The 19,263-nt window shown below is 38.1% G+C and overlaps 1 non-coding gene across 1 annotated transcript; it reads left to right on the top strand.

Annotated features, from left to right (window-relative positions):
• The first annotated feature begins 702 nt into the window (after positions 1 to 702).
• Positions 703 to 806, top strand: LOC112713636 (small nucleolar RNA R71). Its single transcript, XR_003158606.1, has one exon. It is a non-coding gene; the product is annotated as a small nucleolar RNA R71 (small nucleolar RNA).
• The last annotated feature ends 18,457 nt before the right edge of the window (positions 807 to 19,263 follow it).

Below are 19,263 nucleotides of genomic sequence, written 5' to 3'. Positions count from 1 at the left end.
ATACTAGGAGGAGTTTCAATGACTTTCTTACTCAGCTGGCCCACTTGTGCCTCCAAATTTCTAATGGAGGATCTTGTTTCATTCATGAAACTGAAAGTGGCCTTTGACAGATCAGAGACTATATTGGCTAAATTAGAAGTGTTTTGTTCAGAATTCTCTGTCTGTTGCTGAGAAGATTATGGATATGGCTTGCTATTGCTCAGCCTATTGCATCCACCATTGTTAAAGCCTTGTTGAGGCTTTTGTTGATCCTTCTAGGAGAAATTTGGATGATTTCTCCATGATGGGTTATAGGTGTTTCGATATGGTTCACCCATGTAATTAACCTCTGCCATGGCAGGGTTCTCAAGATCATAAGCTTCTTCAGAAGCTGCCTCTCTAGTACTGTTGGATGCATGTTGCAATCCATTCAGATTTTGAGAGATCATGTTGACCTGTTGAGTCAACACTTTGTTCTGAGCCAATATGGCATTCAGAGCATCAATTTCAAGAACTCCTTTCTTCTGAGGTATCCCATTATTCACGGAATTCCTCTCAGAGGTATACATGAACTGGTTGTTTGCAACCATGTCAATGAGTTCTTGAGCCTCTTCAGGCATTTTCTTTAGGTGAATAGATCCACCTGCAGAATGATCCAATGACATTTTCGAAAATTCAGAGAGACCATAATAGAATATATCTAATAGGGTCCATTCTGAAAACATGTCAGATGGACATCTTTTGGTCAGCTACTTGTATCTTTCCCAAGCTTCATAGAGGGATTCACCATCTTTTTGTTTGAAGGTTTGAACATCCACTCTCAGCTTGCTCAGCTTTTAGGGAGGAAAGAATTTATCCAAGAAGGCAGTGACCAGCTTATCCCAGGAGTCCAGGCTATCCTTAGGTTGTGAATCCAACCATATTCTAGCTCTCTCTCTTACAGTAAAAGGGAAAAGCATGAGTCTGTAGACTTCAGGATCAACTCTATTCGTCTTTACAGTCTCACAGATCTGCAAGAACTCAGTTAAGAACTGATAAGGATCTTCAGATGGAAGTCCATAAAACTTGCAGTTTTGTTGCATTAAGGCAACTAGCTGAGGTTTCAGCTCAAAAGTTATTGGCTCCAATGGCAGGAATGGAGATGCTTCTTCCATCAAACTTGGACGTTGGCTTTGTGAAGTCACCAAGCATTCTCCTTGCATTATTATTATTATTTTCGGCTGCCATCTCCTTCTCTTGTTCGAAAATTTCTGAAAGGTTATTTCTGGATTGTTGTAATTTAGCTTCTCTTAATTTTCTCTTCAGAGTCCTTTCAGGTTCTGGATCAATTTCAACAAGAGTGCCTTTTTCCCTGTTCCTGCTCATATGAAAGAGAAGAAAACAAGAAAAGAAAGAGGAATCCTCTATGTCACAGTATAGAGATTCCTTTATGTTAGTAGAAGGAGAAAGGGGTAGAAGAATCCAAATACAAGGGATATAAGAAGTTCGGATTCTTAGATGAAGAGAGGTGAAGAGAAGTGTTAGTAAATAAATAATTAAATAGAAGAAGAAAAGAGAGGGAAATTTCGAAAATAGTTTTGAAAAAGTGGTTAGTGATTTTCGAAAATTAGAGATAATATATAATTAAAGTTAAAATTTAAAATAATTAAAAAGAATTTTTGAAAAAGAGATGAGATATTTTCGAAAATTAGAGAGGGAAAAGTAGTTAGGTGGTTTTGAAAAAGATAAGAAACAAACAAAAAGTTAGTTAGTTGATTGAAAAAGATATTAAAATCAAATTTGAAAAGATAAGAAGATAAGAAGTTAGATAAGATATTTTGAAATCAAATTTTGAAAAAGATAAGATAAAAAGATAAGATTTTTAAGAAAAAGATATTTTGAAAAAGATTTAATTTTTAAAATTACTTAACTAACAAGAAACTACAAGATAAGATTCTAGAACTTAAAGATTGAACCTTTCTTAACAAGAAAGTAACAAACTTCAAATTTTTGAATCAATCACATTACTTGTTAGCTAATCTTTTGAAAATTTGATATAAAGATAAGAAAAAGATTTTTGAAAAATAATTTTGAAATTTTCGAAAATGATAAAAAAAATGAAAAAGGTATGATTTTTGAAAAAGATTTTAAAAAGATAAGATTTTTAAAATTGAAATTTTGACTTGACTTGTAAGAAACAACTAATTTTAAAAATTTTTGACCAAGTCAACCCAAAATTTCGAAATTTTGGAGGGAAATAAGGAAAAGATATTTTTTTTGAATTTTTTTGAATTTTTAGTGATGAGAGAGAAAAACATAAAAATGACCCAAAACATGAAAATTTTGGATCAAAACACATGATGCATGCAAGAATACTATGAATGTCAAGATGAACACCAAGAACACTTTGAAGATCATGATGAACATCAAGAACATATTTTTGAAAAATTTTTTGATGCAAAGAAAACATGCAAGACACCAAACTTAGAAATCTTTAATGCATGGACTCTAACAAACAAAAAATGCATATGAAAAACAACAAACAACACAAAACAAGAAATCATCAAGATCAAACAAGAAGACTTGTCAATAACAACTTGAAGATCATGAAGAACACTATGAATGCATGAGATTTTCGAAAAAATGCAAGAAAAAGTTTTTAAAGCATGCAATTGACACCAAACTTAAAAATTTGACTCAAGACTCAAACAAGAAACGCAAAATATTTTTGATTTTTATGATTTTCTAATTTTTTTGTATTTTTATTTTATTTTTTCGAAAATATTCTTTGAAAAAAAACGAAAATTAAAGAAAAATTTTTGAAAAACTTTTTGAAAAGAAAATTACCTAATCTGAGCAACAAGATGAACCGTCAGTTGTCCATACTCGAACAATCCCCGGCAACGGCGCCAAAAACTTGGTGGACGAAATTGTGATCACTATTCTTTAAGTTGTACTTTTATGGAATTTGAAATTGGCATGAGTGGACACAACTCCGTTCAACTAACCAGCAAGTGTACTGGGTCATCCAAGTAATAAACCTTACGCGAGTAAGGGTCGATCCCACAGAGATTGTTGGTATGAAGCAAGCTATGGTCACCTTGTAAATCTCAGTTAGGCAGATAAAATTATGGAATTTAGAAAATCAAATAATAAAAGGAAATAATAAAAGGGATACTTATGCAGATTCATTGGTGGGAATTTCAGATAAGCATATGGAGATACTGTATGGCTCACGGACGCCTACTTTCATACTGTTTCAACTCAATCATTCTTACTCCTTTCCATGGCAAGCTGTGTATAGGGGTTCACCATTCGACGATGGCTACTTTGAATCCTCTCGGGAAAATGGTCCTCTGCGGCTGTCACTCGCATGGCTAATCGTCTGGAGGCATCACACTGGCCGAAGGCTACATCCCATCCTCGCAGTGAAAACTACGCTCACGCGCTCTGTCACAGCACGGCTAATCATTGGTTGGTTCCCGCTCCTACTGGAATAGAATCCCTTGATTCTTTTGCGTCTGTCACTAACCCCCAGCACTTGCGAGTCTGAAGCACGTCACAGTCATTCATTACCGGAATCCTACTCGGAATACCACAAACAAGGTTAGGCTTTCCGGATTCCTAGGATCCTACTCGGAATACCACAGACAAGGTGAGACTTTCCAGATCCTCATAAATGCCGCCATCTATCTAGCTTATACCACGAAGATTCTGTTGGGGAATCTAAGAGATACACATTCAAGCTCTGTTGCATGTAGAACGGAAGTGGTTGTCAATCACGTGCGTTCATAAGTGAGAATGATAATGAGCGTCACATAATCATCACATTCATCATGTTCTTGGGTACGAATGAATATCTTGGAATAAGAATAAGAGAGATTTGAATAAAAGAAAATAGAATTGCATTAATACTTGAGGTACAGTAGAGCTCCACACCCTTAATCTATGGTGTGCAGAAACTCCACCGTTGAAAATGCATAAGTAAAAGGTTCAGGCATGGCCGAATGGCTAGCCCCCTGAATGTGATCAATAGTCTCCTAAGATGAAGAATAAAACAAAACTGAGACCAAAGATGTAACGTGGTCAAAAGACATCTAATACAATAGTTAAATGTTCTATTTATAATAAACTAGCTCCTAGGGTTTACATGAGTAGGTAATTGATGCATAAATCCACTTCCGGGGCCCACTTGGTGTATGTTTGGGCTGAGCTTGATCAATTCACGAGCTGAGGCTTCTCTTGGAGTTGAACTCTGAGTTATGACGTGTTTTGGGCGTTCAACTCCGGATCATGACGTTTTTCTGGCGTTTAACTCCAGACAGCAGCATGTACTTGGCGTTCAACGCCAAGTTACGTCGTCAATTTCCGAATAAAGTATGGACTATTATATATTGCTGGAAAGCTCTAGATGTCTACTTTCCAATGCCGTTGAGAGCGCGCCAATTGGAGTTCTACAGCTCCAAAAAATCCATTTCGAGTGCAGGGAGGTCAGATTCCAACAGCATCAGCAGTCCTTTTGTCAGCCTTTTTTCAGAGATTTGCTCAAGTCCCTCAATTTCAGCCAGTAATTACCTGAAATCACAGAAAAACACACAAACTCATAGTAAAGTCCAGAAATATGAATTTAACATAAAAACTAATGAAAACATCCCTAAAAGTAGCTTAAACTTACTAAAAACTACCTAAAAACAATGCCAAAAAGCGTATAAATTATCCGCTCATCAAACATCCACATCTGGAGTTCATCACCCAAGAAGGACCAAGCCCAGCATTGAACGCCCAAGACTGGTGTTCAACGCTAGCCAGGGATCAGAAGACAGCGAGTTCATTCCCCTAACTGGCGTTCAACGCCCATTCTCCAAGTTGAACGCCAGGCTTGGATGAAGCGCATGACCAAAGTGGGCCCAAAGTGGATTTTAGCACTCCCTAGCTTAGATTCGCTTATCCTTGTACTTTTAAATTTTAAATTAACATATTTTAGGGTTAGCATCTCTTATTTAAAGAGGAGATTACTTAGGTTTATGTATCACTTACTATTAGACACATCTAAGTTTTCTCTGTAAATTATGAGCAACTAAACTTCCTAGGTTAAGGTTGGGAGCTCTATTTATCTCTATGGATTAATATCATTACTATTCTATTTTAATATATATTTGATTCAGTTCTAAGGTTTGTTTTCATTCTTCATTCAAATGAGACTGGATATGACCTTTTTTCTACATGAGCTCTTGTGATACTGGGAAAAGGTCACTTGAGCTACAGGCTTGAAAATATTCCTCCTAAACCAACAAGTTATCTGGGCTAATTAGGATATGTGACATATAATCTCATTAGTTATGGGTAATTGAAGTTTCTGTGGTGCTAAACTAGTTTTCTAAATTTCACCCTCTGATTCGAAAGATCCGACCTTATCTATGGCATTTTGAGTAGGATCGGAGGAGATTACTTCGCTGAGAAGATATGATTTAATCACTTACAGTTTGTCATAGAATGAATCATTTACTTTTAAATTGGTTGGTAAGAAATTTTAATTCAGAAGAATAAATATCTCTGAAGCCTTAACTATTTTCTCATTATTATTTCTACACCAAATCTTTACTGCTTTCTTTATCATTCTGTTTTATGCGCCTACAACAACAACTACTCTTTTTCTATTTTGCCTGATTATAAAGTGCAGGATAACCATTGCTTGCTCAATCTAACAATCCTCGTGGGATCGACCCCTTACTCACCTGAGGTATTACTTGGATGACCCAGTGCACTTGCCGATGAAGTTGTGCGAGTTCAATTTCGTGCACCAGTTGTTCATCATCTGAAGATTGAGGGTCATCCTCTGGGGTATTATCAGTGAAGTGATGCTATTGTCGTTAGATATGAGGTGGTATTAGAGTTTTAGATTGATTAGATTAGAGTAGAGGGGCAATTTAGAGATTTTTGATAGATTTTTAGGATTTGGGTAGTCTTCTATATGAAACTTTATCTTTTATTGTTACAAGTTAGTTTTAGTTCTTTTATGGTCAGATTTGTCGGTGTTATAATCTTTCATGGTCAATTTTGATAATTTACTCTATTTTTCTTCTTAGAAGTGATTTTTGGATAAGTGCTTTCTAGTCAATACTAAAAAAAATAGCTGTCACGATGGAAAAATGGCTACTATGAATCAATAGTTTGAAAAAAATGACATTTTTGTAATAAGTTTTAGAAATGGTTAGAACCCAAGAGGGGAGACTAAGGAAATAATAATAGTGTATAGAATTGTATAGTCAAACAAAATTCAAGGTACCAACATATATATAGAGATTACCATCATAAATACAAGCTAACTATTAACCCCTAATTCCCAACTAACAACTACTCGAGTATACTTTAATATTAGAGGATGAAGAAAGGGAGTTCATTAATTTTGGAAAAAAAATATTTCATCTTAATTTTAATGAAAAAATATCATGTGACACATTTTGTTTGTTAAATTAGTAATATATAATAGATTTCAATTTCAATTATAATGAGATAATGTCATGTGATATATTTTTGGTTGTCAAATTAGTAATTACTAATAATACAAGAGAGATAGAGTAAGTAAAAAAAATCCTAAAAAAGAACAATGAGAGACCTCCTTGATTTTGGAGAGAAAGACTTCAATTCAATTGTAATAAAAGAGTACTACGTGTCACATTTTAATTATAAAGTTAGTAATATATAATAGATACGGTCTTATTTTTTGAACCTCTGTTTTATACTATCAAAGTAAAATAGATATTTGGTTATGTATTTTAATAGTACAAATAACATTTTACACATGCTATTTAAGTATTCATTAAAAAGTTAATTTGATGATAATATTAAAAAAATTTATGTTGTATTATATAAAATTAAAATTACTTTTTTTGAAAAAAAATTAAACACTAGGAAATAAAAAAGTATTAATTGTTGATTTTCATATTGCATGTTATAGAGATTATTGAAATTTGATCTCATTAGGTAACAATATCACAATAGAGAGAAAAGAGGTAACTTTCTATTACTGAAACAAACCACCATGTACTCTGCTATACTCCCATGTATTCAATATATATAGCTACCTTATAGATCAAGAATGTAGCAAGATCAATTAACTAACAAATCTTGAGCTAAACAACAAATAACTACACAGACTACTACCTAATTCTGTCTGAACTAACTAATTGAGTGTTATCCTTATCACCCCCCTCAAATTGATAGTCAGCTTGCACCTAAACTTGACAAAAGAGGCTGCAGATAGGAGTTTGGTTAAGACATCCGCAACTTGATCATTTTCTGGAATATGAACAACATACAGCTGCTTCTACCTAATCAAGTCTTGAACAAATTGGACATCAATTTGGAAATGCTTAGTCTTTCCATGAAGAACCGGATTTGCAGTTAGAAGAACCGTACTGAGATTATCACAAAACACTGTAGGAGTCGTAGCTAGGCCAATTCGTAGCTCAGCCAACAGATTTGTGAACTAAACAATCTCAACTCCACAGTAAGCTAAACTCATGAACTCTGCTTCAGTAGAGGATCTGCTGATTGTACTTTGTTTCCTACAAGTCCATGTCAGAATATTAGTTCCCAAAAATACACAAAAGCCAGACATCAATCTCCAATCCTTAAGATCTGAAGCCTAATTAGCATAAGAAAACCATAGAGCCTGAAGTCCTAACATTTATGGAAAACCAGGACCTAGTCCTTTGTTCACTGCAAATACCGAAACATCCGCTTTACTGCTTTCTAATGAGCGAGTTTAGGAGCATGCATAAATTGGCTTACTTTTTAAACAGCAAACATAAATCAGGTATAGTAATAGTTGCATAGTGAAGAGATCCAACTAGAGATCTATACAGTTTGGGATCCTCAAAATCCTCAGAGCCCTTGCTTGTGAGCTGCAAAGAGGACAACATGGGGTTGGTATAGTACTAGCACACTACATACTTATTTTCGAAAGAAGATCAGTAATGTATTTAGATTGAGACAGATATAACTTATCAGCAGTCCTCACTACTTCGATGCCCAAGAAATAGTTTAAATTTCCTAAATCTTTCAATGAAAATATTTTGTGTAATTTCTTAATCATATAATCAATTTCAATAGCATCATTTCCAGTGTTAATAAAATCATCAACATAACAAAGGATATAAATAACAGAATTAAAGGTAGTATGAATACATAATGACATATCAGACTTTGAATTGTAGAAACCAAAAGTTTGTAAAGTAGTACTTAATTTAAAAAATCACTCTCTTGGAGCATATTTTAGACCATAAAGGGATTTATTAATGTTACAAACCTTTGTCGCAGCATCCATTTCAAATCCCAAGGGCTGTGTCATGTAGATTTCTTGATGCAATTCTCTGTTGAGAAATACATTGTTGAAATCAAATTGTTGAACTACCCAATCTCTAGACAAAGCAACACTAAGAGCTAACCTGACAGTGGCTGGCCTACTGGTGCACGAAATTGTGATATTCAATGGCGCCAACAACTTGGTACGCACAATTGCAATCTCAACTCTTTTTCACAACTTCGCACAACTAACCAGCAAGTGCACTGGGTTGTCCAAGTAATAAACCTTACGTGAGTAAGGGTCGATCCCACATAGATTGTTGGCTTGAAGCAAGCTATGGTCATCTTGTAAATCTCAGTCAGACAGATTTAAATGGTTATGGATTTTAAATAATTAAAAGATAAATAAACATAAAATAAAGATAGAGATACTTATGTAATTCATTGGTATGAATTTCAGATAAGCGTATGGAGATGCGTTGTTCCTTCTGAATCTCTGATTTTCTACTGCCTTCATCCAATCCTTCATACTCCTTTCTATGGCAAGTTGTATGTTGGGTGTCACTGTTGTCAACGGCTACTTCCCATCCTCTCAGTGAAAACGGTCCTCTACGGTTTCTGTACGGCTAATCAACTGTCGGATTGCTCGTCTCGGATGAAAAATACCATGCACAAATATCATATGGCTAATCAGTTGTTGGTTCTCGATCGTGTAGGAATAGGATTTACTATCCTTTTGCATCTATCACCATGCCCTACAGTCACGGGTTTGAAGCTCGTCACAGTCATCCCTTCCCAGATCCTACTCGGAATACCACAGACAAGGCTTAGACTTTCTGGATCTCAGGAATGCTGCCAATGGATTCTAGCCTATACCACGGAGGTTCCAATCTCAGATTAGATGCCCCATTTTCAGAGGGGAGTCGATGTGAATCATTGATTAGAAACCCAAGAGATATACCTTCAAGCTTGTTTTAATGTAGAACGGTAGTGGTTGTCAATCACGCGTTCATAAGTGAGAATGGTGATGAGTGTCACATAATCATCACATTCATCATGTTCTTGTGTGCGAATGAATATCTTAGAATAAGAATAAGCATGAATTGAATAGGAAACAGTAGTACTTTGCATTAATACTCGAGGAACAGCAGAGCTCCACACCTTAATCTATGGTGTGTAGAAACTCCACCGTTGAAAATACATAAGTGAAAATAGCATAGGCATGGCCGAATGGACAGCCTCCCAAAACATGAACAATGGTTCAAAGATGTTCAAAAAACTCTTAGTACAATAGTAAAAAGTTCTATTTATACTAACTAGTTACTAGGGTTACAGAAATAAGTAAATGATGCCGAAATCCACTTCCGGGCCCACTTGGTGTGTGCTTGGGCTGAGCATTGAAGCTTTCATATGTAGAGACTTTTCTTGGAGTTAAACACCAGTTTGTAACTTGTTTCTGGCGTTTGACTCTGGCTTGCAACTTATTTCTGGCGTTTAATGCCAGAATAGGGCAGAAAGCTGGCGTTGAACGCCAGTTTGCGTCGTCTAAACTCAGAAAAAGTATGAACTATTATATATTGCTGGAAAGCCCTGGATGTCTACTTTCCAACGCAATTGAGAACGCGCCATTTGAATTTCTGTATCTCCAAAATTTCCATTTCGAGTGCAGGGAGGTCAGAATCCAACAGCATTAGCAGTCCTTTTTCAGCCTCTGAATCAGCCAGAAAATACCCGAAATCACAGAAAACACACAAACTCATAGTAAAGTCCAGAAATGTGAATTTTGCTTAAAAATGAACAAAAATATAAAAAAAACTAACTAAATCATACTAAAAACTATCTAAAAATAATGCCAAAAAGCGTATAAATTATCCGCTCATCACAACACCAAACTTAAATTGTTGCTTGTCCCCAAGCAACTAAAAACAAAATAGGATAAAAAGAAGAGAACATACAATGAACATCACAATATCAATGAAACTTAGTCCCAATTAGATGAGCGGGGCTAGTAGCTTTTTGCTTCTGAACATTTTTGGCATCTCACTTTATCCTTTGAAATTCAGAATGATTAGCATCTATAGGAACTCAGAATTTTGGATAGTGTTATTGATTCTCCTAGTTTATTTTGTTGATTCTTGAACACAGCTACTTTATGAGTCTTGGCCGTGGCCCTAAGCACTTTGTTTTCTAGTATTACCACCGAATACATAAATGCCACAAACACATAACTGGGTGAACCTTTTCAGATTGTGACTCAGCTTTGCTAAAGTCCCCAGTTAGAGGTGTCCAGAGTTCTTAAGCACACTCTTTTTGCTTTGGATCACGACTTTAACCACTCAGTCTCAAGCTTTCCACTTGGACCTTCATGACACAAGCACATGGTTAGGGACAGCTTGATTTAGCCGCTTAGGCCTGGATTTTATTTCCTTGGGCCCTCCTATCCACTAATGCTCAAAGCCTTGGATCTTTTTTATCCTTGCCTTTTGGTTTTAAGGGCTATTGGCTTTTTCTGCTTGCTTTTTCTTTTTCTTTCTTTTTCTCTTTTTTTTGCTACTTTTTTTTCACCGCTTTTTCTTGCTTCAAGAATCAATTTCATGATTTTTCAGATTATCAATAACATTTCTCTTTGTTCATCATTCTTTCAAGAGCCAACAATTTTAACATTCATAAATTTCACTATAAAAAATATGCACTGTTCAAGCATTCATTCAGAAAACAAAAAGTATTGCCACCACATCAAAGCAATTAAACTAATTTCAAGATAAAATTTGAAATCCAAGTACTTCTTGTTCTTTTGTAATTAGGCACATTTTTCATTTAAGAGAGGTGAAGGATTCATGAAATTATTCATAGCTTTAAGACATAGACACTAGACACTAATGATCATGTAATAAAGACACAAACATGGATAACACATAAAGCATCAAATTCGAAAAACAGAAAAATAAGAACAAGGAAATTAAAGAACGGGTCCACCTTAGTGATGGCGGCTAGTTCTTCCTCTTGAAGATCCAATGGAACGCCTAAGCTCCTCTATGTCTCTTCCTTGATTTTGTTGCTCCTCTCTCATAACTCTTTGATCTTCTCTAATCTCATGGAGAATGATAGAGTACTCTTGGTGCTCCACCCTTAGTTGGTCCATGTTGTAACTCAAGCCTTCCAAAGAGGTGTTGAGTTACTCCCAATAGTTGTGTTGAGGAAATTGTATCCCTTGAGGCATCTCAGGGATTTCATGAGGAATTTTCTCATGCTCTTGTTGAGGTCCATGAGTGGGCTCTCTTGTTTGCTCCATCTTTTTCTTAGTGATGGGCTTGTCCTCTTCAATGAGGATGTCTCCTTCTATGTCAATCCCAGCCAAATTGTTAGCCACCTTGTAGAGTTCTAGAGGTATGATCTCATGAACTTCTACTTTCTCCCCAATCATGATACTATGGATCATGATGGCCCGATCTACAGTCACTTCAGATCGGTTGTTAGTAGGAATGATGGAGCGTTGGATGAATTTCAACCATCCTCTAGCCACAAGCTTAAGGTCTAGTCTTCTCAATTGAGCCGGATTGCCTCTTGAGTCTCTTTTCCATTGAGCTCCTTCCACACATATGTCCATGAGAACTTAGTCCAACCTTTGATCAAAGTTGACCCTTCTAGTGTAGAGGGGTGCGGTTTCTTGCATCATTGGCAAGTGGAACGCCAACCTTACATTTTCCAGACTAAAATTTAAGTATTTCCCCCGAACCATTGTAAGCCAATTCTTTGGATTCGGGTTCATACTTTGATCATGGTTCCTAGTGATCCATGCATTGGCATAGAACTCTTGAACCATTAAGATTGTGACTTGTTGAATGGGGTTGGTGAGAACTTTCCAACCTCTTCTTCAGATCTTATGTTGGATCTCTGGATACTCATTTTTCTTGAGCATGAAAGGGACCTCAGGGATCACCTTCTTCTTGGCCACAACTTCATAGAAGTGGTCTTGATGGACCTTTGAGATAAATCTCTCCATCTCCCATGACTCAGAGGTGGAAGCTTTTGCCTTCCATTTCCTCTTTCTAGAGGTTTCTCCGGCCTTAAGTGCCATAAATAGTTATGAAAAAACAAAAAGCAATGCTTTTACCACACCAAACTTAAAAGGTTTGCTCGTCCCTGGTGCGCGAAATTGTGAACAATACTTTTCACAACTCTCATAATCCCCGGTCATGAACCCCAAAAACTTGGTGCTCAATACCATGGCATTAACACAACTTCGCACAACTAACCAGCAAGTGCACTGGGTCGTCCAAGTAATAAACCTTACGCGAGTAAGGGTCGATCCCACGGAGATTGTTAGTATGAAGCAAGCTATGGTTATCTTGTAAATCTTAGTCAGGCAAACTCAAATGGATATGGTGATGAACGAAAATAACATAAAGATAAAGATAGAGATACTTATGTAATTCATTGATAGGAACTTCAGATAAGCGCATGAAGATGCCTTCCCTTCCGTCTCTCTGCTTTCCTACTGTCTTCATCCAATCCTTCTTATTCCTTTCCATGGCAAGCTTATGTAGGGTTTCACCGTTGTCAATGGCTACCTCCCATCCTCTCAGTGAAAACGTTTGCCTATGCTCTGTCACAGCATGGGGTAATCAGCTGTCGGTTCTCGGTCAGGCCGGAATAGAATCCATCGATTCTTTTGCGTCTGTCACTAACGCCCCGCCTGCTAGGAGTTTGAAGCATGTCACAGTCATTCAATCATTGAATCCTACTCAGAATACCACAGACAAGGTTAGACCTTCCGGATTCTCTTGAATGCCGCCATCAGTTCTTGCCTATACCACGAAGACTCTGATCTCACGGAATGGTTGGCTCGTTTGTCAGACGAGCACTCGGTTGTCAGGCGATCAACCATGCATCGTGCAATCAGGAATCCAAGAGATATTCACCCAATCGAAGGTAGAACGGAGGTGGTTGTCAGTCACACGTTCATAGGTGAGAATGATGATGAGTGTCACGGATCATTACATTCATCAAGTTGAAGAACAAGTGATATCTTAGACCAAGAACAAGCGGAATTGAATAGAAGAACAATAGTAATTGCATTAATACTCGAGGTACAGCAGAGCTCCACACCTTAATCTATGGTGTGTAGAAACTCCACCGTTGAAAATACATAAGTATAGGGTCTAGGCATGGCCGAATGGCCAGCCTCCCAATGATCTAAGAACTAGATGTCCAAAGATGATCAAAGGATCTAAAAATAATCCCCAGATGAAAATACAATAGTAAAAGGTCCTACTTATAGAAAACTAGTAGTCTAAGGTTTACAGAAATGAGTAAATGACATAAAAATCCACTTCCGGGCCCACTTGGTGTGTGCTTGGGCTGAGCAATGAAGCATTTTCGTGTAGAGACTCTTCCTGGAGTTAAACGCCAGCTTTTATGCCAGTTTGGGCGTTTAACTCCCATTTGGGTGCCAGTTCCGGCGTTTAACGTTGGAATTCCTGAGGGTGACTTTGAACGCCGGTATATTGGGCAAAGTATGGACTATCATATATTGCTGGAAAGCCCAGGATGTCTACTTTCCAATACCGTTGAGAGCGCGCCAATTGGGCTTCTGTAGCTCCAGAAAATCCACTTCGAGTGCAGGGAGGTCAGAATCCAACAGCATCTGCAGTCTTTTTCAGTCTCTGAATCAGATTTTTGCTCAGGTCCCTCAATTTCAGCCAGAAAATACCTGAAATCACAGAAAAACACACAAACTCATAGTAAAGTCCAGAAAAGTGAATTTTAACTAAAAACTAATAAAAATATACTAAAAACTAACTAAATCATACTAAAAACATACTAAAAACAATGCCAAAAAGCGTACAAATTATCCGCTCATCACAACACCAAACTTAAATTGTTGCTTGTCCTCAAGCAACTGAAAATCAAATAAGATAAAAAGAAGAGAATATGCAATGAATTCCAAAAACATCTATGAAGATCAGTATTAATTTAGATGAGCGGGGCTTTTAGCTTTTTGCCTCTGAATAGTTTTGGCATCTCACTCTATCCTTTGAAATTCAGAATGATTGGCTTCTTTAGGAACTTAGAATCCAGATAATGTTATTGATTCTCCTAGTAAAGTATGATGATTCTTGAACAAAGCTACTTATTGAGTCTTGGCTGTGGCCCAAAGCACTCTGTCTTCCAGTATTACCACCGGATACATACATGCCACAGACACATAATTGGGTGAACCTTTTCAGATTGTGACTCAGCTTTGCTAAAGTCCCCAATTAGAGGTGTCCAGGGTTCTTAAGCACACTCTTATTTGCCTTGGATCACAACTCTTTTTTTTTCATTTTTCTTTTTCTTTTTCTCTCTTTTTTTTCGATATTTTTTTTTTTGAATAGAAATGCTTTTTCTTGCTTTCAAGAATCATTTTAATGATTTTTCAGATCCTCAGTAACATGTCTCCTTTTTCATCATTATTTCAAGAGCCAACATTCATGAACCACAAATTCAAAAGACATATGCACTGTTTAGGCATACATTCAGAAAACAAAAATATTGCCACCACATCAAAATAATTAAACTGTTATAAAATTCAAAATTCATGCAATTCTTTTCTTTTTCAATTAAGCACATTTTTATTCAAGAAAGGTGATGGATTCATAGGACATTCATAACTTTAAGGCATAGACACTAAGACACTAATGATCACAAGACACAAACATAGATAATCATAAACACTAAAATTCGAAAAATAGAAGAATAAAGAATAAGAAAATCAAAGAACGGGTCCACCTTAGTGATGGCGGCTCTTTCTTGCTCTTGAAGATCCTATGGAGTGCTTGAGCTCCTCAATGTCTCTTCCTTGTCTTTGTTGCTCCTCCCTCATGATTCTTTGATCTTCTCTAATCTCATGGAGGATGATGGAGTGTTCTTGATGCTCCATCCTTAGTTGTCCCATGTTGGAACTCAACTCTCCTAGGGAGGTGTTTAGTTGCTCCCAATAGTTTTGTGGGGGAAAGTGCATCCCTTGAGGAATCTCAGGGATCTCATGATGAGTGGGATCTCTTGTGTGCTCCATCCTTTTCTTAGTGATGGGCTTGTCCTCATCAATGGGGGTGTCTCCCTCTATGTCAACTCCAACTGAATAACAGAGGTGACAAATGAGATGAGGAAAGGCTAACCTTGCCAAGGTAGAGGACTTGTCCGCCACCTTATAGAGTTCTTGGGCTATAACCTCATGAACCTCTATTTCTTCTCCAATCATGATGCTATGGATCATGATAGCCCGGTCTATGGTAACTTCGGACCGGTTGCTAGTGGGAATGATTGAGCGTTGTATAAACTCTAACCATCCTCTAGCCACGGGCTTGAGGTCATGCCTTCTTAATTGAACCGGCTTTCCTCTTGAATCTCTCTTCCATTGGGCGCCCTCTTCACATATGACTGTGAGGACTTGGTCCAACCTTTGATCAAAGTTGACCCTTCTAGTGTAAGGATGTTCATCTCCTTGCATCATAGGCAAGTTGAATGCCAACCTTACACTTTCCGGACTAAAATCCAAGTATTTCCCCCGAACCATAGTAAGATAGTTCTTTGGATTCGGGTTCACACTTTGGTCATGGTTCTAGGTGATCCATGCATTGGCATAGAACTCTTGAACCATCAAGATTCTGACTTGTTGAATGGGGTTGGTAAGAACTTCCCAACCTCTTCTTCGGATCTCATGTCGGATCTCCGGATATTCACCCTTTTTGAGTGAAAAAGGGACCTCGGGGATCACCTTCTTCAAGGCCACAACTTCATAGAAATGGTCTTGATGCACCCCTGAGATGAATCTCTCCATCTCCCATGACTCGGAGGTGGAAGCCTTTGCCTTCCCTTTCCTCTTTCTAGAGGTTTCTCCGGCCTTGGATGCCATAAATGGTTATGGAAAAACAAAAAGCAATGCTTTTACCACACCAAACTTAAAATGTTTGCTCGTCCTCGAGCAAAAGAAGAAAGAAGAGAGTAGAAGAAGAAGAAATGAGGAGAAAGGGAATGGCTTTTGTTTTCGGCCAAGAAGGGGAGAAGTGGTGTGTATGTTGTGGGAAAATGAAGGAGTGAAGGAGGGTTTATATAGGATGGATGTGAGTGGTGAAGAGAAAGATGGGATTTGATAGGTGAGGGGTTTTTGGGGAAGAGGTGTTGAGGTGATTGGTGAAGAAGAGAGAGAGTGGTAGGGTAGGTGGGAATCCTGTGGGGTCCACAGATCCTGAGGTGTCAAGGAAAAGTCATCCCTGCACCAAATGGCATGCAAAATCACGTTTTGTGCCATTTCTGGTGTTAAACGCCGGGCTGGTGCCCATTTCTGGCGTTTAACGCCAGCTTCTTGCCCTTCTCTGGCGTTTAACGCCAGTCTGGTGCCCCTTTCTGGCGTTAAACGCCCAGAATGGTGCCAGACTGGGCGTTAAACGCTCAACAGCTAGCCTCACTGGCGTTTAAACGCCAGTAGGTGCGTCCTCCAGGATGTGCTATTTTTCTTCCTGTTTTTCATTCTGTTTTTGCTTTTTTCATTGATTTTGTGACTTCTTATGATCATCAACCTACAAAAGACATAAAATAGCAAAAGAAAATAGTTAATTATAAAACATTGGGTTGCCTCCCAACAAGCGCTTCTTTAATGTCAATAGCTTGACAGAGGACTCTCATGGAGCCTCACAGATACTCAGAGCCATGTTGGAACCTCCCAACACCAAACTTAGAGTTTGAATGTGGGGGTTCAACACCAAACTTAGAGTTTGGTTGTGGCCTCCCAACACCAAACTTAGAGTTTGACTGTGGGGGCTTTGTTTGGCTCTATTTTGAGAGAAGCTCTTCATGCTTCCTCTCCATGGTGACAGAGGGATATCCTTGGGCCTTAAACACCAAGGATTCTTTATTCACTTGAATGATCAACTCTCCTCTATCAACATCAATCACAGCCTTTGCTGTGGCTAGGAAGGGTCTGCCAAGGATGATGGATTCATCCATGCACTTCCCAGTCTCTAGGACTATGAAATCAGTAGGGATGTAATGGTCTTCAACTTTAACCAGAACATCCTCTACAAGTCCATAGGCTTGTTTTCGTGAATTGTCTGCCATCTCTAGTGAGATTTTTGCAGCTTGCACCTCAAAGATCCCTAGCTTCTCCATTACAGAGAGGGGCATGAGGTTTACACTTGACCCTAAGTCACACAAGGCCCTCTTGAAGGTCATGGTGCCTATGGTACAAGGTATTGAAAACTTCCCAGGATCCTGCCTCTTTTGAGGCAGTTTCTGCCTAGACAAGTCATTCAGTTCTTTGGTGAGCAAAGGGGGTTCATCCTCCCAAGTCTCATTTCCAAATAACTTGTCATTTAGCTTCATGATTGCTCCAAGGTATTTAGCAACTTGCTCCTCCGTGACATACTCATCCTCTTCAGAGGAGGAATACTCATCAGAGCTCATGAATGGCAGAAGTAAGTCCAATGGAATCTCTATGGTCTCATTTTGAGCCTCAGATTCCCATCGTTCCTCATTAGGGAACTCATTGGAAGCCAGTGGACGTCCAGTGAGGTCTTCCTCAGTGGCGTTCACTGCCTCTTCCTCCTCCCAGAATTCGGCCATGTTGATGGCCTTGCACTCTCCTTTTGGATTTTCTTCTGTATTGCTTGGGAGAGTACTAGGAGGGAGTTCAGTAATTTTCTTGCTCAGCTGACCCACTTGTCCTTCCAAATTTCTGATGGAGGACCTAGTTTCAGTCATGAAACTTTGTGTGGTTTTGATTAGATCAGAGACCATGGTTGCTAAGTCAGAGGTATTCTGCTTAGAACTCTTTTTCTGTTGCTGAGAAGATGATGGAAAAGGCTTGCTATTGCTAAACTTGTTTCTTCCACCATTATTGTTATTGAAACCTTGTTGAGGTCTCTGTTGATCATTCCATGAAAGATTTGGATGATTCCTCTATGAAGGATTATAGGTGTTTCCATAGGGTTCTCCTATGTAATTCACCTCCTCTATTGAAGGGTTCTCAGGATCATAAGCTTCTTCCTCAGATGAAGCTTCCTTAGTACTGCTTGGTGCATTTTGCATTCCAGACAGACTTTGAGAAATCATATTGACTTGTTGAGTCAATATTTTGTTCTGAGCCAATATGGCATTCAGAGTGTCAATCTCAAGAACTCCTTTCTTCTGACTAGTCCCTTTGTTCACAGGATTTCTTTCAGAAGTGTACATGAATTGGTTATTTGCAACCATTTCAATCAGTTCTTGAGCTTCAGTAGGCGTCTTCTTTAGATGAAGAGAGCCTCCAGCAGAGCTATCCAAAGACATCTTGGACAGTTCAGAGAGACCATCATAGAAAATACCTATAATGCTCCATTCAGAAAGCATGTCAGAGGGACACTTTCTGATTAATTGTTTGTATCTTTCCCAAGCTTCATAGAGGGATTCTCCTTCCTTCTGTCTGAAGGTTTGGACTTCCACTCTAAGCTTACTCAATTTTTGAGGTGGAAAGAACTTTGTCAAGAAGGCATTGACTAGCTTTTCCCAAGAGTCCAGGCTTTCTTTAGGTTGAGAGTCCAACCATGTTCTAGCTCTGTCTCTTACAGCAAAAGGGAATAGCAGAAGTCTGTAGACCTCAGGGTCAACCCCATTAGTCTTGACTGTGTCACAGATTTGCAAGAATTCAGCTAAAAACTGATGAGGATCTTCCAATGGAAGTCCATGGAACTTGCAATTCTGTTGCATTAGAGAAACTAATTGAGGCTTAAGCTCAAAGTTGTTTGCTCTAATGGCAGGGATAGAGATGCTTCTCCCATAAAAGTCGAGAGTAGGTGCAGCAAAGTCACCCAGCACCTTCCTTGCATTGTTGGCATTGTTGTTGTTTTCGGCTGCCATGTGTTCTTCTTCTTTGAAGAATTCGTTCAGGTCCTCTAAAGAGAGTTGTGCTTTGGCTTCTCTTAGCTTTCTCTTCAAGGTCCTTTCAGGTTCAGGGTCAGCTTCAACAAGAATGCTTTTGTC

This window comes from Arachis hypogaea, chromosome 9 (assembly GCF_003086295.3).
Source record: "Arachis hypogaea cultivar Tifrunner chromosome 9, arahy.Tifrunner.gnm2.J5K5, whole genome shotgun sequence".
NCBI classification, from domain to species: domain Eukaryota; kingdom Viridiplantae; phylum Streptophyta; class Magnoliopsida; order Fabales; family Fabaceae; genus Arachis; species Arachis hypogaea.
The sequence above is the reverse complement of the archived record's forward strand: the minus strand, read 5'-3'. Positions and strand labels throughout refer to the sequence as shown.